The 26102-nt window shown below is 40.9% G+C and overlaps 1 protein-coding gene and 1 pseudogene across 4 annotated transcripts in view; one reads left to right on the top strand and one right to left on the bottom strand.

Annotated features, from left to right (window-relative positions):
* Nucleotides 1-26102, bottom strand: part of SBF2 (SET binding factor 2) — a 563151-nt gene that overhangs the window by 323878 nt on the left and 213171 nt on the right. The gene's annotated exons all lie outside the window — the stretch shown is intronic.
* Nucleotides 15780-17677, top strand: LOC141988366 (uncharacterized; annotated as a pseudogene).

The following is a 26102-nucleotide window of genomic DNA, read 5'->3' on the forward strand; positions in this document are numbered from 1 at the left end:
TTCCAGGGATAGAGAAAATACCTTACAGTGAAAAAACCTAAAGACTACATATACACTTTGTTATTACCAAGACAGACCAATTTCTGCCAATACTAAAGTCTGATAATTTTGTTCTTAAAAATTATAGTTTTTGAGATGCCTATATAGATACATCCCAGCGCAGAAAAGCAAATTTCAATAGAATCTCTCTGTGATAAATGAAGGGGGGGGTAGTTCCCTTTTATGGGCACCCAGCTAACCAGTCGCTATAAAATCCCTCTTAGTAGCTGTTCTCTAATTGCTCTACCTGTAAAGGGTTAAAAAGTTTCACTGCTATGCACACATAAAAGAAAGTGAGTGGGCACCTGGCCAAAAGAGCCAATGGGAAGGCTAGAATTTTTTAAAATTGAAAAAAAAGACTCCCCTTTTGTCTGTCTGTTGTTCTCCTGGGGAGGAGGAGACAGGGCAGCAGTGATGCTGTAAAAAGCTTGGGGCCAGGTATAAAAAATCCTCGGTATCATACCTAGAAACTACTCATTTAAAACCCCAGATATGTAAGTAGATCAGGAAATGTTTAGGAAGATGCAATTAGGTTTATCTCTCTATTTCTTTATGGCTTGCGGACTCCTCTGTGCTAGCCCCAGGTGCTTTTATTTTGCTTGTAACCTTTAAGCTGAACCTCAAGAAAGCTATTCTTGGTCCTTAATTCTTGTAGTTGATCTTTTAAAATCTAGCAATAGCCTGAGTTCCCAGATGTATTTTCTTTCTTTTTTTTATATTAATAAAATGTACCTTTTTTAAGAACAGTATTGAATTTTTGTGTCTTAAGAGGTTTGTGCACATGTTGTTTAATTAGCTGGTGGCAACAGCTGATTTCCCTTTTCCCCCCCCTCAGCTCTTCCCTGAGGGTACCCCACAGAAAGGAATTCCCAAGTCGCCTTCCTGGGCTCTCAAAGGAGTTCTGCACTTGGGTGGTGGCAGCATCTACCAATCCAAGGTCAGAGAAAAGCTGTAACCTTGGGAGTTTAATACAAGCCTGGAGTGGCCAGTATTAATTTTTAGAATCCTTGCGGGCCTACACCTTCTGCACTCGAAGTGCCAGAGTGGGGAATTAGCCTTAACACTCACTCAGGCAATATCTGTCAGCTGGCGAGAGAGTGTTGTTCCACCTCTTTTTGATGACAAATGCTGTGATGACAGCTCCAAATTTTCATACCAAGTTTAAATTTACAGAATCTTCAGTATATTCAATTCTATATGAATGCTGTAATTACTTTTCTTAACGTGACTGTAGTTCATATTCTCAAAATGCTCACGATTGGTACAGATTAGTAAACAGTGGGAAGGCAGTGAGTACATGTGACTTCTGAACACTGCCAGCTGTATGTGTACATTTTTCAGCAAACTTAGGAAAAAATCTACTTCTATCATCCTCCGTGGGAGATGCTGTGCTAAGGGAAGGAGAATGGGGCAGGAAAGATTTAGGGTCTATCTATATGATGAATTTTACTGGCATAATAATACTAGTACAGTTAAACCACTATAGTAATGAAATGCAAAAGCTTTGTTAATCCAGAGTTAAGTTGTCCAGTGATAGCTCACGCCCTTCCAAAATGTCAAGTTCAGCAAAACAAACTTCTGAAAACCAGGAAATAAAAAGTTAAAGCATACACCCACACAACCTTAAATTCTACCCCCCTGGAGGTGGCAAGAGCCACTGGGAATTATCTACATCACTGGCTCTCAACCTTTCTAGACTACTGTATCCCTTTCAGGAGTCTGATTTGTCTTGCGTACCCCCAATTTCACCTCACTTGCTTACAAAATCAGACATAAAAGTGCAGAAGTGTCACAGCACACTGTTACTGAAAACTTGCTTACTTTCTTATTTTTACCATATAATTATAAAATAAGTTAATTGGAATATAAATATTGTACTTACATTTCAGTGTATAGTATATAGAGCAGTATAAACAAGTCATTTGTCTGTATGAAATTTTAGTTTGTAGTGACTTTGCTAGTGCTTTTTTGTAGCCTGTGGTTAAACTAGGCAAATATCTAGATGAGTTGATGTACCCCCTGGAAGACTTCTACATACCCGCAGGAGTACACATACCCCTGGTTGAGAATCATTGATCTACATGCACTCCAGTTACTTTCAGTGTTAGGTGTAGCTGTACCGAATGGTGGAGACAGGTTGGTAAAGGTGTGTTTGTGATATGAAGACATCCAGGGATGAGTTTGAGAAGTGTCATAGAGCTGTGACTGCAATATGAAGAGATCTGGGTCTGAGTCCCCCCCACATGTGTGATCAAAGGAAAGAGGTATATGTGTACCCGGAGCTTCCAGTCTGCATGATTTCAATACAGAATTGTATAGGTTGTGTCAGTAGCAGGGCACTGGGGTCTTCTTGCCACGGTCATTTTCAGTAGTGAGGTGGGATACAAAGCAGTCTGTGGATCTAATGATGGGTAGAGGAACATACAGGCTTAGGTGGTATTCTCTGTGTAAGCGTGAAAGGGTTGTAAAGGGGTATGAAATGATTATCAAATTTTACAAGTGTGGTATTTTGTCAGGAGAGTAGGCTCAGTATTTGAGTGTAGAACAGACATAATGCATGCAATCCTGTCTGGGAACAGAGGGAAACTCCATATGGCTCTGTCTGCAGCAGTGAACCTTGGGCAAAACTTTGTGTTCTGTGCTACATAAACATTTTTACTGAACCAAATTCTTGGTTTAAGCAAGTAATGTGCAAAACAACCAGCCTGATGAACACAGACATGTACAAATGTCATCTCATGTAAGCTATATTACAAGATATGAGACTGAAGTATCATCAAGTATTTGTATTGTGGTTGCACTTAGAAGCCCCAGTCAAGGACCAAGACTCTGTGATATTAGGTGCTGTACACACACACACACAGCACAAACAGCCTCTCCTTACGCTTTGATGCTGCCTCTCTCTTTTGTATGCTCTGCAAACTTTTCCTACAGGGGCTATACTGAACAGGAAACTAGAAATAAAATATTTGTGCAATTTTAGTTTTAAACTGCTGCAGTTCTATAAACGTAGACTCTCCTAAATCCATAGAGCTGTTTTTTGTTAAATGCTATGATGATTTTACAGTGCAATACTGTCTATATGCACCTAAAGATAAGTATAAAATATATTTCAGAGGTCTTCATTAAAAGAACACTTCATTAAAAAGACACAGAAATAATCTTTAAATTTAGCGCATGTGAAAAAGGGAAAGCATCTGTTAGGATATAGATATTCAGGCCTGTCTGTAAAGGCCTATACTCTAAGAATTTAGGTGTTCTTATCACTTGGCTAGCTAGAGGTATAAAAGAAAGAATCAAAATCACTGTCTGCCAGTGTAAGGTCCTTCTCTTACTGTGACAGTAAGAGAAGGACCTTACACTGGCAGACAGTGATTTTAATTCTCTCTTTTATACCTCTATAACTAGCCAAGTGATAAGAACATCTAAATTCTTAGAGTATAGGCCTTTACCCTACAGTGTGCTAGACAACCCGGACCCAACCTTCTCGGGCCCACTATAATGAGAAGTCTGGAACACTAATTGGAATAGGTGTGGTATGCCCATATGAGAGAAGGTGCAGCGCACTATACAACACAAGGGGCAGTGGGACAAATGGAATATTGACACCTTCCACCTTCATGCCCAGCCCTATCAGGAAATGTATCGCCATATGTCCTATGCTTTTCCAGGAATACCTGGGCAGGAGGATCCCAAAAGAAAAAGAAAAAAAAAAAGGAGTGGAGTGTTAGGATATAGATATTCAGGCCTGTCTGTAAAGGCCTATACTCTAAGAATTTAGGTGTTCTTATCACTTGGCTAGTTCTAGAGGTATAAAAGAAAGAATCAAAATCACTGTCTGCCAGTGTAAGGTCCTTCTCTTACAGTCTGAGGCCCTGTTCTTAGGCTAAGGCCTTTGGCTAAGCAACAGAGGCAGCCATAAGCTGGGAAGCGACCGGTCACATCCTCACATTCCAAACTAGTCACATTGAAATAAGGTGCTATTGGGCTGTTAGGAATACAGTCCTGTCCTGATAATGCCCATTGCCTCCAGAGAAAGGGAAGTGCCTAGAAAATATAAAAGGAAATTTAGTTTGATAGCATCCTGTCTGGCAAGAACTCACTTACCAATAGCTGGGGTGTGAAATCCTCATTTCTGTATTGTTTTGTCATTATAGTTCCCACTTTGCTATTGTTTGTCTGTATAATCTCTGTCTGGTTCTGTGATTGTCTCTGTCTGCTGTATAATTAATTTTGCTGGGTGTAAACTAATTAAGGTGGTGGGATATAATTGGGTACATAATCATGTTACAATATGTTAGGATTGGTTAGTTAAATTTCAGTAAAATGATTGGTTAAGGTATAGCTAAGCAGAACTCACTTTTACTATATAGTCTGCAGTCAATCAGGAAGTGTGAGGGTGGATGGTTGGGTGAAATTGGAATCATGTTTGCCTAAGGGCAGGAATGGAAACAGGGACACAGGTGTAAGGCTCTGTGGTGTCGGAGCTGGGAAGGGGGACACTAAGGAAGGAAACTGGAATCATGCTTTCTGGAAGTTCACCCCAATAAACATCAAATTGTTTGCACCTTTGGACTTCGGGTATTGTTGCTCTCTGTTCATGAGAGAAGGACCAGAGAAGTAAGTGGGTGAAGGAATAAGCCCCCTAACAGCATCCATCTTCCTTGCAATTTTTATCACGAGACATGGTTTTCATCATATTCAAGACAGGTACGTTTTAAAATCCCAAGCAATAAAATATGCTAGCTAAGGATTACTTCTCCTAAAGCCTTTTTCAAAGCCTATAAAAGTAGATATGAGCACAAACCACAACCCCAAACACTTCTCAGCTTTTGAGTGTAATATGTATATGTGAGAATCCAAACCTGGATCAAACATCAAACAAAAATCCCAACCCTTAGAGTAGCTCAGACCAATTTCTAATATAAATGAATACAAATATAAAATTCCTATGTTCGAATGACAGTATGAAATCTTGAAACAGACAAGGTGGATGAGGCAGTATCTTTTATTGGACCAACTTATGTCGGTGAAAGAGACAAGCTTTGAGTTAACTTACAAGGCATATTTTGTACAAAGATTATTACAATAGTATTTAGTGAGTGAATACAGGGGTCTATTTTGTCAAAACTATATGCTAAAAATTCATTTGCTGATGGATATTTTCATACAGGGAGTGATTTCTTGGCAACCTCAAACAAACCAAAATAAAATTTCATTCTGAAAACTTGACATGATCATCAAATTAACTTTAAGTATTTTTCTGACATCTAAAGGCTGGAAATCCTTTTCTTCTGAGAAAAAAATCAAAAAGAATCAAACCAGAAGCAGAATAATGTCACCCTTAAGAGAATATCCATTAACTTTTATTCTGCCCTCATTCTCTCTTTGATGTGGAGCTCTAACTAGTTCCTTTTTCCCTCTATTGACAATATCTGCTACTCAGCTGTGCATCCAGCTGAACATAAGTCTACAAGCAAAAGTTAGATACAGTACAACAAAAAATTGAAATTGGTCCTTCAAACTGAGTTTATATTATAGTTTTAATGCTAGATTCAGCTTTCAGAGTGTAAGGAAATATTATTTTTTGGTTCTGCTGCTTGAAAACAATTTAGGAAAGCCACATGAGTTCCCAAGGACTTTCGGTATTATTTTTAGAGCCCTGCGCGGATACACAAATGTGTATCCACATCCAATCCACAATCTGCAAAAATTATCTACACTGAGGGCCAGGCTGAGGCTCTGAGGCAACTCCCTTCCCCCTGCCTGAGCCCAGATGGGGAGAGCCCACGTGGATTTGAGGACCCTCCACCTGCCCGTAGCCAGGTGGGGAACCTTTTAGTTTCTTCAATTAATTTAGGAATTTCTAGCCTCTGAAGAAATGAGGAAGATGGGCAGGAAGTGTGAATATGCAGAGGTTCATCTCAATGAATTCCCGGTTACATATATCTTAATCTGAATCCTCCCCATGCTGTCAGATGTTGCTTAGGGCATGAACAACTCTTTGCAAGTTTCTCCCACTGTCCAATGGCATTCCTGCCATGGCAGATGCTCTGTCTTCATCCTTAACATGACCCAAATATTTTCATCTTCTTTTCCGGATAAATTAAAAGGTAAGGAGTTGATGAATTGTCTGTCAGATCTCGGAATTTTTATAAATTCATTCCATTTAATACCTATTATTTTTAAAGCATTTGATTTTGAAGGCATTTATCTGACTGTCTGTACCTTTAAAGGTGATAAATGTAGCTGCTCCCTTCCCAATTGTGACATTATTTCCCACTGAACATCCCCTTGGCTTGCATGTCACTGCCATGGTACATGAACTGAGTCACTTCTTGTATTCCTTTGCCTTCTAAAGTAATGCTTGAGTTCAGAGTTGGTGGGGTTGTCATTAGATTTTTTTTCATAACTGATTATTAGCCCCATCCTTTTTACAATGCTAAACAGTCTTTTTTGGTCTTTACTTAAATGTTGGTTGAGTGATCGATTAGGTTTCCTGCAAAATCTACAATGCCAAACAGCAGAGGTGAAATAATGCATCCTTGTTTGACACCAGTGTCTATACTGAACCAGTCTGTCAAGTCTGCCTTTATTTTAACGGTGCATGCTTCACCATGACAAAGCCTTGATGATGATAATTTTTGTTTGTATACCATAACACTTCAAGATGATCCAGTATCAAAATGGAGACTTTCAAATGCTCTCTCAAATCTATGAAGTTTATGATGAGTGGTTTTTGCAATTCAATGCTCTCTTCAATTATTATTGTTAGGGTGAAAATCTGGTTGACACATGATCTTCCAGGTCAAAATCCAACCTCTGCTTTCCCCTTAGCATTGCCTCAACCATATCCATAATTCTGCTTGAGATAAAATAGCAGAAAACTTTTTCTATCACTGAAAGGAATGTAACATCTTGCCAATTCTTGCACAGAATGTGCATACTTGTTCAATTCTTAGATCACAGAATCATAAAAATGTAAGTCTCAAAGGGAACTTGAGAAGTCATCTAATCCATCCATCCTTGCTGAGGCAGGACCAAGTATACTGTGACAAAGTTCCTGCTCTACTTTGGTGGGTCTTGCACTTATTGGCGAATTTGCTTGCCTTGGAGCTTCACGGCAGCCCTTAGCTTGGCCGATTTTTCTGAATTCACAGTCCAGGTCAACTCCTCTTGTGTCTGACCAGGAGTTGGGAGGATTTGGGGGGAACCCGGGGCCGCCCTCTACTCCGGGTTCCAGCCCAGGGCCCTGTGGAATGCAGCTGTCCAGAGTGCCTCCTGGAACAGCTGTGTGACAGCTACAACTCCCCGGGCTACTTCCCCATGGCCTCCTCCCAACATCTTCTTTATCCTCACCATAGGACCTTCCTCCTGGTGTCTGATAATGCTTGTACTCCTCAGTCCTCCAACAGTCCGCGTTCTCACTCTCAGCTCCTAGTGCCTCTTGCTCCCAGCTCCTCACACGCACACCACAAACTGAAGTGAGCTCCTTTTTAAAACCCAGGTGCCCTGATTAGCCTGCCTTAATTGATTCTAGCAGCTTCTTGATTGGCTGCAGGTGTTCTAATCAGCCTGTCTTAATTGTCTCCAGAAGGTTCCTGATTGTTCTGGAACCTTCCCTGTTACCTTACCCAGGGAAAAGGGACCTACTTAGCCTGGGGCTAATATATCTGCCTTCTATTACTCTCCTATAGCCATTTGGTCCGACCCTGTCACAATACCTAGACCATCCCTGACAGGTGTTTGTCTAACCTATTCTTAAAATCCTCCAGTGATGGGGATTCCACAGCCTTCCTTGGTAACCTATTCCAGTATGTAATTATGCTTATGATTACAAAGTTTTTCTTAAATATCTAACCTAAATCACAATTACTGTAGATTAAGCCCATTACTTCTCGCCCTACCTTCAGTGCACATGGAGAACAAGTGATCACCAGGCTCTTTCGAACATCTTTTTCACATATTTGAAAACTTATGTCCATCTCCCCACTCCTCCCCTCCCTCGTCGTCTTTTCTCAAGATTAAACATGCCCTATTTTTTAAATCTTTCCTCATAGGTCAGGTTTTCTAAAGCTTTTATCAGTTTTGCTGCTCTCCTCTAGACACTGTCCAATTTGTCCAGATGTTCTGTAGTTGCCTGGCCAGTTCTCCAGGTAAGCTGCGGGCCTAGCCTAAATCACCTTTTTAGGCCTAAAAAGGGATTTTTCAACTAGACAAGATTAGTACATATCTAGTGGGGTTAATTTTCAATCTTCCCCACAGCAGCTTGGAGGCCTGACCAGTTAGTTAGCAGTAGATTAACAAGAAAATAGTTTTAAAGACATTTTATTACAACTTGCCTCTGGTGACCAGTGCAGACTAAATAGTAGTAAGTGCCCACTCCTGGGATAAATAAGAGCATGGGACCAAAGAGGCTACAGGCACCAACTTGGATTGGTTTTAGTGTAGCGGGTAGTCTTGAGGTCTCACATAGATTAAACTACTCTTGTCTTCATTCTCATCCCCTGCACAAGGCAACAGTGTTTGGGATTCCATCTCCAGTGCTAAATCTGTTTGAGGACTATATGGGGATTAGGCGGAGGGTCAACCTTCCTTTCACTCTTATTCAGCTAACTGATGTTCCCCACACTGGATCCAAATAACTGCCTGGTAATTCAAGTAAGTGGTAATGGGCCATTCTGTTTAAGAAAGTTGTAGCCTGCTGCTCTGAATCTATTTGTTGTGTCTGTATAATTTCCTGTGTGTCCTGATCACTGTAGAAAGAGCAAAACAACTATCCTCAACTTCATTAATGCTGCAGAACTTAACTACAATTCAGTACACAAATACAAAGATAAGGCAGATATTCCTTGCAAAGCTATCACCCTATCTGGTTCATGTAGATCCAAAATTTTCCACTGATGCCCCAAAATCCACTACCAAGTTTCAAAGAGTATATTACACATTATGTGTAAATAACAAAAAAAAAAAAAAGGGTCATCCTATATAGAAGCACGTGAGAAGGAAAGGTGCTACTACATATATAGGAGGGAAGGGAGGAGAGATGCCATGTACATATGCTGCATGTTGAGGGCACTTTGGCAACATTTGAACCAACTAGCCATGGCCTCCAATATGACCTGCCTCTCACAACAGGTTAACCCAAACAAGCTAGTTCCATCCCCACAGCAGGTCAGTGAATGTCAACAAGATGTATTTCTGAACATATTTTCTTTGCCACTTATTCTTCATCAAGAGACAAGCAAAACTTCAAAACAGTAGCATGACTACTAAGGCAACAATGTTTAATGGCAGTCGAATGGAGAATGTGGTTGCATACATGCACGAATAGCCTACCTTTTCCATAGAGCAGCAAAACAACCCTGGAATCTCTGCTGTGAACAGAACTCAGTAACTATGGCTTTCTGTATCTCAACAAGCTGAAGATTTCCAGGGATAATTCTAAACTAGACAAAATTTACTTCCATCACACACACACACACGCACAGGCCTGTTTAATCAGACTGTATATTACTAAAATTCATTGTAATAAGAAATCATCAATCTGCAAAAATTAGGTTACAGAAAACTCTGTGTGTGTAAATAATTATTCTCACATCATTTCTTACAGACATTTGTTACCAAGTTTGAAGGCTAGTGTCACACATTCAAGTGTTATATCTTTCTGGACCTTTAAAAGTAGAGCAACAACTTTGCTGAATACTTCTTCTGGAGACTAAGGCAAGAGTCATTTGCCTTCCTGAGGAAACCTTTAAGTAGCAATTCAGATGTAATTAAAATGTTATGCATCATAAAAATCTGTTTATTTTTCAAATGTCAGAAACATTCCATCAACTATGTATCTTCAAAACATTTAATATCCATGCCAGTAACTTACCAGCTTCATTGCAAAAACATTAAAATGAAAATAATCATTAAAGTTACAGTTAAGAGATTGTCAGCAGGCCTGACTGACAAAAATACATTTATATTTAGTTGTAGTGCGTTAACACCACCATTCAGCAGGTGATAAATTCTAGCAGTCAAGATATTGTATGGTTTATAGACATTTTTGTTCTGCAGAAAGAGAAGGGTCAATTAAGACATTTAAATGGGGGAAAAAATGAACTAGATATACTTGTGAGGGTAATGAATTTTCTTCTCCACTTTGCCCTCTTCTTCTCTTCTCTGCCTCCTTTACATAAAAAAATACTCTTATGGCAATGTTAAGAATCTGAGACCAGGAATCTTAAAAGTAACTCTGTATAGCTTCAGGAAAAGGGAATGACACAACTATGGACAATAACCAGAGACAATAACATCAAGATGTCAAATCAAATTCAAATATGTAAAATGAGATGTCTGTGGCATTATGAATAATATTTTCAAGTAGGAGGTATTTTCTTCAACACAGTCAAAAAGATGTTTTAATACTTCTAATGCATGCAACTAGAAATCAAAATATAGCCTGCCTTCAAAATGCGTCTTACAGAGAGCTCTTTTCTGCTGTTCACCAAAGCTTGCAGATGGAGACTAATCTTAAACAGAAACAATGGGAAGTAATATATACTGTAGCGTAGACTCAGCAAACGCTAACAAAATGCGATTTGGAATATAAGAACATGAATTTAAGTCAAGTCCAACTTCTAGTAGATTGTACTTGATTTCGTACAGTAATACATGCCTTTGCCCGTTAATTGCACTAATTTGGTGGCAGAAAAATGTAAAGAATTTTCACATACTGCATTTCATTGTGTAGATCATTTCTCAAATGAGCTCTTTTGAGTAAAAATGAAAAGGAGTTCAGTGCTAAACATTGCAACTCTGCATTAACATTTTGGTTGTTTTAATTTGATATTAAATGTTATAAAATTTTCTAGAACTACGTTTTTTTAAAGCAGCAATTGAATCTGAAAATCTCTTCACCAATTTCCCTTCTATTTCCTATCTTCAGAAGAATACATTCTTATACACCATTCTACAAATGATCAAGAAATATAATAAAACCCCCAGGCTCTATTAAATATAAAATATTTTACTATAAATAAATTAAAACCAATAGGCAAGATCTCTTGATAGGAGATATTTTCAAGGCAGATAATGTATTCATTCATAGTTTTAGTTCCACATTACAGTAGTATTGGTAGTTATTAAATTAGAGAGACAACAGAAAAGCTAGTTTTTAAATCCAGGCTTTTTAACTGCTTGGACATCCATGTAAAAAAAAACAAACCACCCCACAAATCTATAACCTGAAATATAATTCCAAAAATGGATACAAACATGGCCAAGCAAAGAAACACCACCATCATCTCCAATGTTCAACCGACTTACAGTTGGAAAAAGAGGAGGTGATATTGACCAGAGTTTATCATGAAGGATAAAGAAAAGGAGTACTTGTGGCACCTTAGAGACTAACCAATTTATTTGAGCATAAGCTTTCGTGAGGTACAGCTCACTTCATCGGATGCATACTGTGGAAAGTACAGAAGAAGTTTTTATACACACAAACCATGAAAAAATGGGTGATTATCACTACAAAAGGTTTTCTCTCCCCCCACCCCACTCTCCTGCTGGTAGTAACTAAACTGGCATGACATGTATGCATGCCCAATGTTTTGACATTTTTAAATGTTATGTAAATTTTGTGTTCATGAATTAGAGGTTCTTGAAAGTTAAGGACTAGATACAATAAAAAATTATGTGTAAGGGCCGGATAAACTTTCCTACACAGCTTAAAAATACACCACTATAATGAGCATCTGTGCCAGTACCAAGCATATCCTTGACAGAGGACTCTAAACTGTGCTTATTTGTGACACTGTGTGTGTTTGGGACAAATATGTTTGGGGAAAAAGAATGAATCTTATACATATTCATATTATATTTGTTAAATAATTTGCATTTGAACACTTATGTTTTGTGACATGAATGGAAGACATATCTGAGTAGATGCTTTGATGACCTACATTAGTTCCATTTTTCTTAACTCCCTTTATTTTCCATTTATAGTATCATCCTACTGAATTTTAGTGGTGTTACTCAAAATGTCATTGCACCTGGAACAGCTATGAATATAGACCATTTCCAAAGGAGTAGAGGGAAGGTGATTCTGCCCCTTCTCCCCCCCCCCCCAGCATACATTTCCTCCCCTCCCCTCTCCCAATAACTTCCCCTTTTTCGATTCCTACACTGGTTTGCCTGGATAGTTTCCTAAAATTAGAGCTGCTGTTCAATTTATAGTATAATCCTGGCAGACTATACAAAAGCAAAGACAACGTCATATTCAAGATTATGGGCATAAACATTCAAATATTAGGATTCTTGTAAATTTAAATTACCTTGGCCTCACAAGAATAGAGCAGGCAGGCATTCTCACTCTGTGCTACAGGTATATAATTGTGTTCTTACCAATCAAAACACAATTAACATAAGAGCTCAAGTTCTTGGCAGTGACTGTCTCCCATTAGATGGCAGTAAATAGCTTGTGTTCACTTTTTACCTTTCTTTCTTACATTCTGCATTATGTCCTCATTACATTAATTACTGAATTGGAAAATAATGTGTGAATAAAAAAGAAAAGGAAAAGACATATACAACTACCCGTGAATAGCATGATGGTTTGTAATAGACTAGCGGACATTCATCTAAGTGCATGCTGAGATGCCTCTATTATCAATTCCCCAAACTAGTCAAAACTGGTTTCTACAATACTGTAATGCCACTTCTTAAAACAGCTATTAATTTTAACATTTAAATTATTATAAACAATCATCTCACCATTTTTTGAATGTGGTCTGGGTAGTCTGAGCAATCTAGTCATATTTTTGACAAGTACATGGGAGCTGTATACAATTTCAAATTTTCAATCTTAGTAAATCATATTCAGCAGGGATATTACACTGGTTCTCTTTTTTCTTTTTTTTTTAAACACTACACTAGCCTCATATTATGAAAGCAGTCATAAATTTATTTAGCTTATTCAGTCTGATATTTCCTTCCAATTTATTTCGCACAAAAGGCTATAAGTTATCTTTCAAAAACATATATATGTGCACAAGTGTTTTATCAAATTAGATAAATAAATGCAGAAATAATAAATACAGTAGGGATAATTAAACTAGATCACACAACTTTTACATTTAACACACCGTAAACTATATATTCAGTAGTAAATTTTGATTTGACATTTTAATGACTACAAATCCCTCCAGAGCAGCTGGTCAATCTCTTATAAAATACTATTGTAATTCATAAACTTTATTTATGGGATTTTTAAAACATATACCTCCACATCCAGACGCTAAGCCACACTTTCAATATCCTGTCCAGGCAAGTTATGTTGGATACATGTCTAGATATAAAAGTAGTCAGTAAAGAGACATTTTTTCAAGAAATCCACCATATGTGTAGTCCTCATATAATCACAATGTTCTAAGACTCTTGGCAAGGCATATACACATTCCTTTGTGTCACATACATGTAATCTGTGAAGTCAAAATGGCTGAGAACTTAAAAGTTGCATGATCACTGGCAAATCCCAGTAATGATTGAACCTGGTGATATTCTGAACAAAAGGTCTCAGCTGTTTTCATCTCTTCACTGTGACTCAGCAGATATTCTAGGCTTCAGAGTGACACACAGGCAGTGACAATTCTGGAGTCTTATTGTATAGATTGTTACAAGTAACGTGTAGGATTGTTATAAATAAAAAAAATATGGAAAAAAGTCAAATTTTTCTGTTATTTTCGTATGTTTGTTTTGTGCATCTGACAGTACTTTGGGTGCAACTGTTTCCCATTTAAAGTCAGTTTCCCTTTTTGTTTGCATGATTTTCTGCAAAGAAAAAGAGGAGAAAATATTTAAACACAGGAAAACGTTTTAAAAAACAAACAACCCTTGCAGCTGAAGCAAGAGTGCGATAAAACCAGAATTTACTTTTAATTTTTTTTTTCATTCATTAGATTGTAAGTTAATGGTATCCCTTTAAAACAACAGACTTTTCTACACACTGAACCCTACTGTTAATTTAGGGGGGGAAGTGCATTTCATTTCAACTCAAACACTAAGAATCAAGTAAATCACCAAAGCAGCCTTAACATCCACATCAATCTACATTTATATGTGCTGTCACCCAAATATTGTAATATCAAATACACTCTCAGATTCCTCAGCTTTGCAACAAACTTTTTTTCAATTATAACATATATCCAGCCACAGCCAAATGCACAACCTCAGCTCTGAGCTCAGATAGATTAAGATAGACAGCCAACAGATATATGAAGTGGAATACGTAGAGATAAATCTGCATGTTATGTGCACATGAACAAGTATCAGTATAAAGTTCAGGTTATGTTGTTCCATTGAAAGAACACTGCCAATTTCCTCATCAAAACTAAATCCTCTTGGTCAAATGTTCTTTACATTCCAAGATGAAAAAAATACCTTGAAGTGGAGTTAAGGTTGAGAGTACATATCAGTAACTTAAAGGTAAAAAATATTACAGACTTGTTGTAATTATCCCAAAACGAAGAATTACAAACCAAGGACATTCAGAGTTAAGGTTATATTTGAAATAAATCCAAACTTGTTTTGATATGGAAATGCACAGTTAAGGTACCCAAAGAACCTTAACTCTGCCCTCTACTGACACCATAAGTTGAAAAAACATTGTGGCGGGACCTTGAATGTGCCTTTAAAAATCATTTAAATCTAATCTGGGACCACAAAGATGAGAATGATATAATTATAATTGCATTGTTACTACAGAACAAATCAATAATCATAGAATCAGAGAATTCACGGAAGGGACCTCAACAGGTCATCTAGTCCAATCCCCTGCACTCATGGCAGGACTAAGTATTATCTAGACCTGACATGTGTTTGTCTAACCTGCTCTTAAAAATCTCCAATGACAGAGATTCCACAACCTCCCTAGCCAATTTATTCCAGTTCTTAAGTACCCTGACAGTTAGGAAGTTTTTCCAAATGTCCAACCTAAACCACCCTTCCTGCAATTTAAGTCCATTGCTTCTCATCCTATCCTCAGAGGTTAAGGAGAATAATTGTTCTCCCTCCTCCTTGTAACAACCTTTTATGTACTAGAAAACGGTTAATGTCCCCTCTGTCTTCTCTTCTCCAGACTAAACAAACCCAATTTTTTCAACCTTCCCTTAATAGGTCATTTTTCTAGACCTTTAATCATTTCTGTTGCTCTTCTCTGGACTTTCTCCAATTTATCCACATCTTTCCTGAAATATGACACCCAGAACTGGACACAATAGTCCAGTTGAGGCCTAATCAGCACAGAGTAGAGTATTAGAATGACTTCTCGTGTCTTGCTTACAACACTCCTGTTAACACATCCCAGAATAAGCCCTGGTCTATGCTACGAGTTTAGGTCGAATTTAGCAGCATTAGATTGATTTAACCCTGCACCCGTCCACACGACGAAGCCATTTACTTCGACTGAAAGGGTTCTTAAAATTGATTTCTGTACTCCTCCCCTGACGAAGGGATTAGTGCTGAAATCGACCTTGCCGGGTTGAATTTGTGGTAGTGTGGTGCAATTTGACGGTATTGGCCTCCGGGAGCTATCCCAGAGTACTCCATTGAGACCGCTCTGGACAGAACTCTCAACTCAGATGCACTGGCCAGGTAGACAGGAAAAGGCCCACAAACTTTTGAAGCTCATTTACTGTTTGGCCAGCGTAGCAAGCTGCAGGTGAGTGCAGATCTCATCAGCAGAGGTGACCATGATGGAGTCCCACAATCGCAAAAGAGCTCCAGCATGGACCGAATGGGAAGTACAGGATCCGATTGCTGTATGGGGAGACGAATCTGTGCTATCAGAACTCCGTTCCAAAAGACGAAATGCCCAAACGTTTGAAAAAATCTCCAAGGGCATGAAGGACAGAGACTATAACAGGGACCCACAGCAGTGCTGCATGAAACTAAAGGAGCTCTGGTATGCCTACCAAAAAACCAGAGAGGCAAATGGCCACTCGGGGTCAGAGCCCCATACATGCCGCTTCTATGACGAGCTGCATTTTGGGGACGAGGAAGATGATGATGAGGAGGAGGAGGTTGAAGACAGCGCACAGCAAGCAAGCAAAGAAACCATTTTCCTTGAGAACCAGGAACTGTTTCTCAGCTGGGACCTGGAGCCAGTATACCCCGAACCCACCCAAGGCCGGGTCCCAGACCCGGCCGGCGGAGAAGGGATCTCTGGTGAGTGTACCTTTGTAAGTATAATACATGCTTTAAAAGCAAGTGTGTTTAAGGATTAATTTGTGGCCAGTACAGCTACTGGAAAAGTCTGTTAACATGTCTGGGGATGGAGCGGAAATCCTCCGGGGACAACTCCATAAAGCTCTCCTGGATGTACTCCCACAGCCTTTGCAAAACCTTTCTGGGGAGAGCAGTCTTATTCCGTCCTCCATGGTAGGACACTTTACCACGCCAGGCCAGTAGCACGTAGTCTGGAGTCATTGCATAACAAAGCATGGCAGCATATGGTCCCGATGTTTGCTGGCATTCAAGCAACATCCATTCTTTATCTCTGTGTTATCCTCAGGAGAGTGATATCATTCATGGTCACCTGCTTGAAATAGGGGAATTTTGTTAAGGGGACATTCAGAGGTGGCCGTTCCTGCTGGGCTGTTTGCCTGTGGCTGAACACAAATCTTCCCCGCTGTTAGCCACGCGGTGAGGGGAGGGGAGAAGCGATCACCCCAGAGAATTGTGTGTGTGTGGGGGGGTAATTGGGTTTGTGCTGCATGTTAACCCGAAAACTGCAGCCCCTCCTTTTAAATTGACAACCCATTTTAAATAGCCAACCCAATGGCTGTTTGGTATGGGAAATGACGGTGCTGCTGTTTGAAACCATTCCCACATGTTATGAAGGTTAAAAGACTGTGGCTTACCATGGCTGCCTGTAAGCCAAATTCTGTTGCCCGCTGGCCCTGCGTGTGATCTCTCACACCAAACCAGCAGACCTTCAATATAAGAGGCAAAATGCAACCTTGTACCGAATGCACATGTGCTATGTAATGTTAACAGCAAGGTTCACCCTGAAAGAGTCTACCATTGTTCTCTAAAATGTGTCTTTTTAACTACTACTCTCCCTTTTTTTTTCCTCCCGCAGCTGCAAATGTTTCAACGCTCACACTATCATCTCCTTCCCAGAGGCTAGCGAAGATTAGAAGGCGAAAAAAATGCACTCACAATGAAATGTTCTCTGAGCTCATGTAGTCCTCTCACACTGAAAAAGCCCAGCAGAATGCGTGGAGGCAGACCATGTTAAGATTCCAGTAAGCACAATGTGAACGCGAGGACAGGTGGCGGATTGAAGATAATAAGTGGTGGGTTGAAGATGATAGATGGCGTCAGCTTGCTGACAGAAGGCAGGAGTCAGTGCTGAGGTGACTACAGGATCAAACTGATATGCTCCAGCGTATGGTTGAGGTGCAGGAAAGGCAGCATGAGCACAGACCACCGCTACAGCCCCTGTGTAACCAACCGCCCCCCTCCCCAAGTTCCATAACCTCCTCACCCAGATGCCCAAGAACAAGGGGGGGGGTGCCTCCAGGCACCCAACCACTCCACCCCAGAGGACTGCCCAAGCAACAGAAAGCTGGCATTCAATAAGTTTTAAAATGCAGTGTGGCCTTGTCCTTCCCTCCTCCCACACCCCTCCCGGGCTACTTTGGCAGTTATCCCCCTATTTGTGTGATGAATTAATAAAGAATGCATGAATTTGAAGTGATGACTTTATTGCCTCTGCAAGCGGTGATCGAAGGAGGGAGGGGAGGGGGGTTAGCTTACAGGGAAGTAGAGTGAACCAAGAGGTGGGGGTCTTCATCAAGGAGAAAAACAGAACTGTCACACCGTAGCCTGGCCAGTCATGAAACTGGTTTTCAATGATGTGATGTGCACCGCGCCCTCCTCTACTCTTCTAACCATCCTGGTGTCTGGCTGTGCGTAATCAGCAGCCAGGCGATTTGCCTCAACCTCCCATCGCGCCATAAATGTCTCCCCCTTACTCTCACAGATATTGTGGAGAACACAGCAAGCAGCAATAACAATGAGAATATTGGTTTCGCTGATGTCTAACCGAGTCAGTAAACTGCGCCAGCGTGCTTTTAAACGTCCAAATGCACATTCTACCACCATTCTGCACTTCCTCAGCCTATAGTTGAACAGCTCCTTACTACTGTCCAGGCTGCCTGTGTATGGCTTCATGAGCCATGGCATTAAGGGGTAGGCTGGGTCCCCAAGGATAACTATAGGCATTTCAACATCCCCAATGGTTATTTTCTAGTCTGGGAATAAAGTCCCTTGCTGCAGCTGTTGAAACAGACCAGAGTTTCTCAAGATGCGAACGTCATGCACCTTTCCCGGCCATCCCACGCTGATGTTGGTGAAACGTCCTTTGTGATCCACCAGTGCTTGCAGCACCATTGAAAAGTACCCCATGCGGTTTATGTACTCACTGCCTTGGTGCTCCGGTGCCAAGATAAGGATATAGGTTCCGTCTATCGCCCCACCACAGTTAGGGAATCCCATTGCAGCAAAGCCCTTCATTATGACCTGCACATTTCCCAGAGTCACTACCCTTGGAAGCAGCAGCTCAGTGATCGCGTTGGCTACTTGGATCACAGCAGCCCCCACAGTAGAATTGCCCACTCCAAATTGATTCCCGACTGACCGGTAGCTGTCTGGCGAGGGCTATCACCACTCACTTGTGAACTGTGAGGGCTGCTCTCATCTTGGTATTCTGGCGCTTCAGGGCAGGGGAAAGCAAGTCACAAAGTTCCATGAAAGTGCCCTTACATATGTGAAAGTTTAGCACCCATTGGGGATCATCCCAGACCTGCAACACTATGCGGTCCCACCAGTCTGTGCTTGTTTCCCGGGCCCAGAATCGGCATTCCACAGCATGAGCCTGCCGCATTACCACCAGGCTGTCCACATTGCCGGGGCCCGTGTTTTGAGAGAAGCCTGTGTCCATGTCCTCATCACTCTCCTCACCACGCTGCCGTCACCTACTTCCCAGGTTTTGCAGGTCTGCTAGATAATACGCGTGCTGTTTAGAATGGTCATAACTGCTGTGGTGATCTGAGCGGGCTCCATACTTGCCGTGGTATGGCGTCTGCAGGAGAGCAGAGTGGCAGCGGAAGCAGCAGGTGGATGACGATGCTGACAGCAATATGGCTCCTGCACGGAAAAAGGCCGTTGCTTGCACAGAGGGAGGAGCAAGGGGTAGGCTGGCAGCAGACGGTGCAGTACAACTGTTAGCCAGCGTTGTCTCCTGGGTGCTCGCCAGAAGACAGTGCAGTACGACTGTTGCTGTGATCGTCTCCTGGGTGCTTGTGGTGCTGCTTGCTGGGAGAGCAGCCTGAGGCAGAATGGCCCCCACAAGGACTGAACTCATAACCCTAGGACCAACACTCAAACCACTGAGCAATCCCTCTGCCAATATTCCAGGCAGGACTGAATCTCTATTAGACAAAACTTAAAGAAGAGAATGACCTTAGTCACTCCCATTTACGTCCAGGCACCCCTGACAGACCTCACCGAGGTCTTGGCCGGCCAAGAGCACCCAGGAGACGATGAGGACGGCTACCAGTCGTAATGCACCATCTGCTGCCACAGGGCAATGAGCTGCTGCTGTGTAGCAATGCATTCCCACATCTGCCAGCACCCAGGAGACATTCGGTGACAGTGAGCTGAGTGGGCTCCACGCTTGTCGTGGTATGGCATCTGCACGGGTAACCCAGGAAAAAAGGCACGAAACGATTGTCTGACATTGCTTTCATGGAAGGAGGGAGCGGGGGCCTCACAACGTGTACCCAGAACCACTCGCGACAATGTTTTTTGCCCCATCAGGCATTGGGACCTCAACCCAGAATTCCAATGGGCGGCGGAAACTGCGGGAACTGTGCAACGCTCCGGAAGTCGATGCTAGCCTCGGTACTGTACACACACTCCACCGACTTAATGGTTTTAAGTGGGGACACACACAATAGACTGTATAAAATTGATTTCTAAAAAAATTGACTTCTATAAATTCAACCTAATTTGACATAGCCTAATATTTACTTTTTTTTTTTTTTTTGCAACAGTGTTACATTGACAACTCATATTCAGCTTGTGATCCACTATGACTTCCAGATCCCTTTCTTCAGTACTCGTTCCTAGGCAGTCATTTCCCATTTTGTATGTGTATAACTGACTGTTCCTTCCTAAATGGAATATTTTGCATTTGTCCTTATTGAATTTCATCCTATTTACTTCAGATCCTTTCTCCACTTTGTTGAGATCATTTTGAATTTTAATCTTATCCTCCAAACCTTGCAACCCCTCCCAGCTAAGTATCATCTGCAAACTTTATAAGTGTACTTATAAGTGTACTCTGTATGCCATTACCTAAATCATTGATGAAGATACTGAACAGAACCATAGCCACAACTGATCCCTGCAGGATCCCACTTGATATGCCCTTCCAGCTTGACTGTAAACCACGGATAACTACTCTCTGGAAATGGTTTTCCAACCAATTATGCACCCACCTTACAGTAGCTCCATCTTGGTTGTATTTCGCAAGTTTGTTTTTGAGAAAGTCATGCGAGACAGTATCAAACGCCTTACTAAACTCAAGATATACTACATCTACCACTTCCCCCCCAACCACAAGGCCTGTTAACCTGTCAAAGAAGCTATTAGGCTGGTTTGACACAATTGTTCTGGACAAACCCATGCTATTACTTATCACTTTATTATCTTGTAGGTGTCTGCAAACTGACTGCTTAATTATTTTCTCCATTATCTTTCTTGGTATGTATGTTATGTGACTGGTCTGTAATTCCCCAGGCTGTCCTTATTTCCCTTTTTATAGATTTTCCCTTTTCCAGTCCTCTGGAATCTCTCCCCTTTTCCATGACTTTTCAAAGATAACTGCTAATGTCTCAGATATCTTCTCAGATAGCTATAATACTATGGCACCCAGTAGTCTGAAACAACAAGATACCGATTTAATGCGTGCTATTTTTGACTAATATACGCTGCTAGCACATATCTATATTATGCCAATAATACTGTCTGCAATATATATATATATATATAAATAAAAATTCGAAGCATGTAAGTACACATATTATTAAATATTAATATAACTGTTATATAGCCCAAACCTTTGTTATAATCCTGTTCACGTATGCTAAGTATCCCATAACACCTTGCATTAGCAGAGGTAAGCTCTGGCAGAAGTAGACAGAAAAACTGTCAGTATCAGGACACACAATTGTTTCCTCATAGCAACAGAAAGGGAGTTACCCTCGCAAACCTATTTATCCTGATACAGGCCTAAGAGGTGTCTTCATGCCCCTTACTACCTGGAATGCATGTGCTCAGCACAAAGATAAGGGTGCATCATGAGCTGGAATGCATGGGTCCCAGACAAAGATAAAACGGGTAACCATGGTACCAGAAACGAACAAGGTAAAAATTAATTAGATCCAGTTTTAGGTGATGTATATAGTACCTTTTACTTGTAAACAAGTAGGGTATAAAAAGATGGCTTTAGGAGTGTAACGTCAGAGAGCACACCTTCTGCATAAGGTGAATGCAACATTGCTGCTCTTTGCAGACTGGTATGGTATAGAGCATTTTTCCTGTATCATGTTAATAAACCTGAATGACAATTATTTGGTCTCAAGTATATTTCATAATGAACCAAAGTGTGGTCAAGCAATTGACTATACAACTTATTAGCACTGTACAACTAATCTCAGTAAATCAACCCTGATTTTCATGCTACCTAAGGGTACCCCCCAGACCTAGTATAGGCTTCATTATGACCCTCTCATACTTTTTTTTGGGGGGGGGGGGAAGGGTGGCTCGTGGTGAGGCCATCAGACTGAAAAATCAAGAAATGATGGTTCAAACTTCAGTCCTGCCAAAAACTACTTTGTGATCATGCACAAGTCATTTAGATCTAAATTTTTTTTAAAATTACTAACAATTTTCAGGTTTCAGAGTAGCAGCCGTGTTAGTCTGTATCCGCAAAAAGAACAGGAGTACTTGTGGCACCTTAGAGACTAACACATTTATTTAAGCATAAGCTTTGGTGGGCTACAGCCCACTTCATCGGATGCACGCAGTGGAAAATACAGTGGGGAGATTTTATATACACAGAGAACATGAAACAATGGGTGTTACCATGCACACTATAACGAGAGTGATCAGGTAAGGTGAGCTATTACCAGCAGGAGAGAAAAAAAAAACCCTTTTGTAGAGATAATCAAGATGGGCCATTTCCCGCAGTTGACAAGAACGTGTGAGGAACAGTACGGGGGAAAAATAAACATGGGGAAATAGTTTTACTTTGTGTAATCACACATCCACTCCCAGTCTTTACTCAAGCCTAATTTAATGGTGTCCAGTTTGCAAATTAATTCCAATTCAGCAGTCTCTCGTTGGAGTCTGGTTTTGAAGTCTTTTTGTTGTAATATTGCAACTTTTAGGTCTGTAATCGAGTGACCAGAGAGATTGAAGTGTTCTCCGACTGGTTTTTGAATGTTATAAACCTTGACGTCTGATTTGTGTCCATTTATTCTTTTACGTAGAGACTGTCCGGTTTGACCAATGTACATGGCAGAGGGGCACTGCTGGCATATGATGGCATATATCGCATTGGTAAATGTGCAGGTGAACGAGCCTCTGATAGTGTGACTGATGTGATTAGGCCCTATGATGGTGTCCCCTGAATAGATATGTGGACACAGTTGACAACGGGCTTTGTTGCAAGGATAGGTTCCTGGGTTAGTGTTTTTGTTGCGTGAGGTGTGGTTGCTGGTGAGTATTTGCTTCAGGTTGGGGGGCTGTCTGTAAGCAAGGACTGTCCCGTCTCCCAAGATCGATGAGGGTGATGGGTCGTCCTTCAGGATAGGTTGTAGATCCTTGATGATGTGCTCAAGAGGTTTTAGTTGGGGACTGGAGGTCACGGCTAGCGGCGTTCCATCACTTTCTTTGTCCTGTAGTAGGTGACTTCTGGGTACTCTTCTGGCTCTGTCAATCTGTTTCTTCACTTCAGCAGGTGGGTATTGTAGTTGTAAGAATGCTTGATAGAGATCTTGTAGGTGTTTCTCTCTGTCTGAGGGGTTGGAGCAAATGCAGTTGTATTGTAGAGCTTGGCTGTAGACAATGGATCATGTGGTGTGGTCTGGATGAAAGCTGGAGGCATGTAGGTAAGTATAGCGGTCAGTAGGTTTCCGGTATAGGGTGGTGTTTATGTGACCATCACTTTTGAGCACTGTAGCATCCAGGAAGTGGATCTCTTGTGTGGACTGGTCCAGGCTGAGGTTGATGGTGGGATGGAAATTGTTGAAATCATGGTGGAATTCCTCAAGGGCTTCTTTTCCATGGGTCCAGATGATGAAGATGTCATCAATGTAGCGCAAGCAGAGTAGGGGCATTAGGGGACGAGAGCTGAGGAAGCATTGGGTACCTGAAAAACTAAAGCACTAAATCTAGTTCTTCATCTCTTTGTGCCTCAGCTCCTAATATGTATACTGGGTATACGACCCAACCTCCCAGGGCTAGCATGGTGATGGTAGGGCATGGTATATAAATAGACAGACAGACATTTGAAGGATCTGTGTTCCAAAGCAGAAAAACTTAATTATTTAAATGCTTTCACTGCTCAAAGTCTGGGCTTCTCTGTCACAACCTGCAAACTGTTTCCAATTAAAACCAATATGTACCTTGGAGTCTGTGAGACTTCCTTTTGAAGAATAGTACTTTCCAAGTACAGTAGTTTCATATAGTACCTATTTCATATTAGTGCCATGAAATGTATCAGGTTGGTTCAGCAGCATTGCCAGTGAGCATTAGCGGAATGCAATAAGGAAGTGGATACATTTTAAAACTTTGTTCCTCATTTTGTCAAAAGGTGTCCAGTTGAAACCCAAAGGAGAAATAAATGGTGCTGAATGATCTGTGCCAAAATTGATTAATCAGATCAGACTTTTGACCACACCGGACCTTGTCAAACAGAAGCATTCTCTCTGTTTGCTAAAGCCATCAACTATTGTTGACAGTTAGAAATTGCCTTCATATTTTTTGTCAAGGGAAATACTGAATAATCCATAAAACTGTACTAAAACTTTTTTGTTTAAAAATATTGATTTGGAAGCCTGAAGATATTGACTTTTTTCCGTTGTAAAAGAGAGTACATTACTTCACTTCTGAAAAAATCATCAAAACATTACATCTAACATGAACTACTCAAACATGATTACAGGTAATTTTATTTTAGATTTCTTAGTTTTACATTTAATGAGCTTGATGAAAAAATATTTGGTATGAAATGCTGATGTTTTCGATAAGACCTATCTAACCAAGATGAATAGATTACCATAATGTATAAAAACTGGTTTTAGCATGATCCGGAAAGACAGTTGTCTTTTAATTCTACCAGTTATTAGTCATTCAGAGTATTTACTATTTGTATATTTAACACATTCTTCCTGAGAAATGCACTTGCAGAACAATCCCTGGCTGCTAAATATTACTGCAAAAAGCTATTAACAAAGATTGCTGTCTAAGATATTGTATCATATTTTCTGGGAAAAGGTGACAAAGAAATGCAGAAAGAATAGTAAGTTCCAGTGAACAGGAACACTTAAATATGCGGTATAGCAGCCTGTATGTTTTATTACAGCAGCATTAAATACACCTGCTGGAATTCCCCAACTTTAACAAGTACTGTTAGCCGGAGGATTATACAGGAAATTACAGTTTAAAAATATGTGCAAGTTATATGTTTAAGAACAAACAATATATGTTGTAAAGACACTAAAAAGTACGGTGCTTTCCACCAAGCTCTGCAGCTTCCACTGCAAAAAAATGCAGGAAACAATGTAGGGCACTCTTATCCTCTGTTGCTGGAAAACTTTATGACTTCTTTATCACAGACTAGGGTCAGTATTTTGCCAGCATAGCTATATTTGTTGGGAGTGTGAAAAAACCACTCCACTAACTGACATAGCTATGCCAGCAAAAGCCACAGTGCAGACACAGTTCTACTGTCAAAAAAGTCCTTTTGCCGGTATAAAACTTACTTCATGTGGGGAACTAATATATACTGTACTAAGAAAAGAACTCGTTTGTTGGTATAAGCTGCATCTCCATTACGAGGCTTTGCAATTCGTGTAGATATGGCCGTTGAGTTTCTGATGCCTCCATCAAGATTAAGACTGCAGATAGAGTTGACAATGAAAGTTTGAACCTTTGAGTTCCCATGCATCCCGGTGCACCAATTTTCTGGGGTGGGTGGGTGTGTGAGTGAAGAAGGCGGCTTGGAGCGCTTCTAAAAATGGACCGCTTCACAATCTCCAGGGAATTGCAACTTGTACAGTCTCCATTCTCCACCATATTATGTGGAAATAGGCTAAAATAAAACATTTTAAAATTGCTAATTCATAGTCAACAAGCACCCTGTATGTGAGTAGCTTCAAATTTTGCAGAATCATAGATTTCATTAAAATTAAAAAAAAAGATTTTATAGTTACTACTAGTGATGTGAACAGAGGGCGTGTCTACATGGGAAAGTTAGGGCATAGCAAACTAGGTGTGAATTTTCAGCACACTAAACTCCCTATGCAAACGTTCTTACTGATCAATAAAGGTGCCCTCATGTGGCTTAGTTTAGTACACTTTAAAGTGTACTCTTTTAATGCTCACTAAGAGAGTGCATACAGGGAGTGAGTGCAAAGGAGCCAGAACGGGGTGAGCAAACTACAGCCCGCGGGAATGGAGAACCGCGGCCAATGGGAGCTTCGGGGGAGGTACCCACAGGCAAGGGCAGCACGCGGACCGCTCTGCCTCCCCTTCCCCAGGAGCTGCAGGGACGTGGTGCCGGCTGCTTCCAGGAGCGGTGCATGGCTGGGGCCAGGGCAGACAGGCAGGGAACCTGCTCTGGCCCCGGTGCGCGCCGCTGCCACCCTGGAGCCGCTCCAGGTAAGCGGTGCTGGGCCGGAGCCCAACCCTCCTTCACCGTGCCCCCCAACTCCCTGACC

This window comes from Natator depressus, chromosome 6 (genome assembly GCF_965152275.1).
Source record: "Natator depressus isolate rNatDep1 chromosome 6, rNatDep2.hap1, whole genome shotgun sequence".
NCBI classification, from domain to species: domain Eukaryota; kingdom Metazoa; phylum Chordata; order Testudines; family Cheloniidae; genus Natator; species Natator depressus.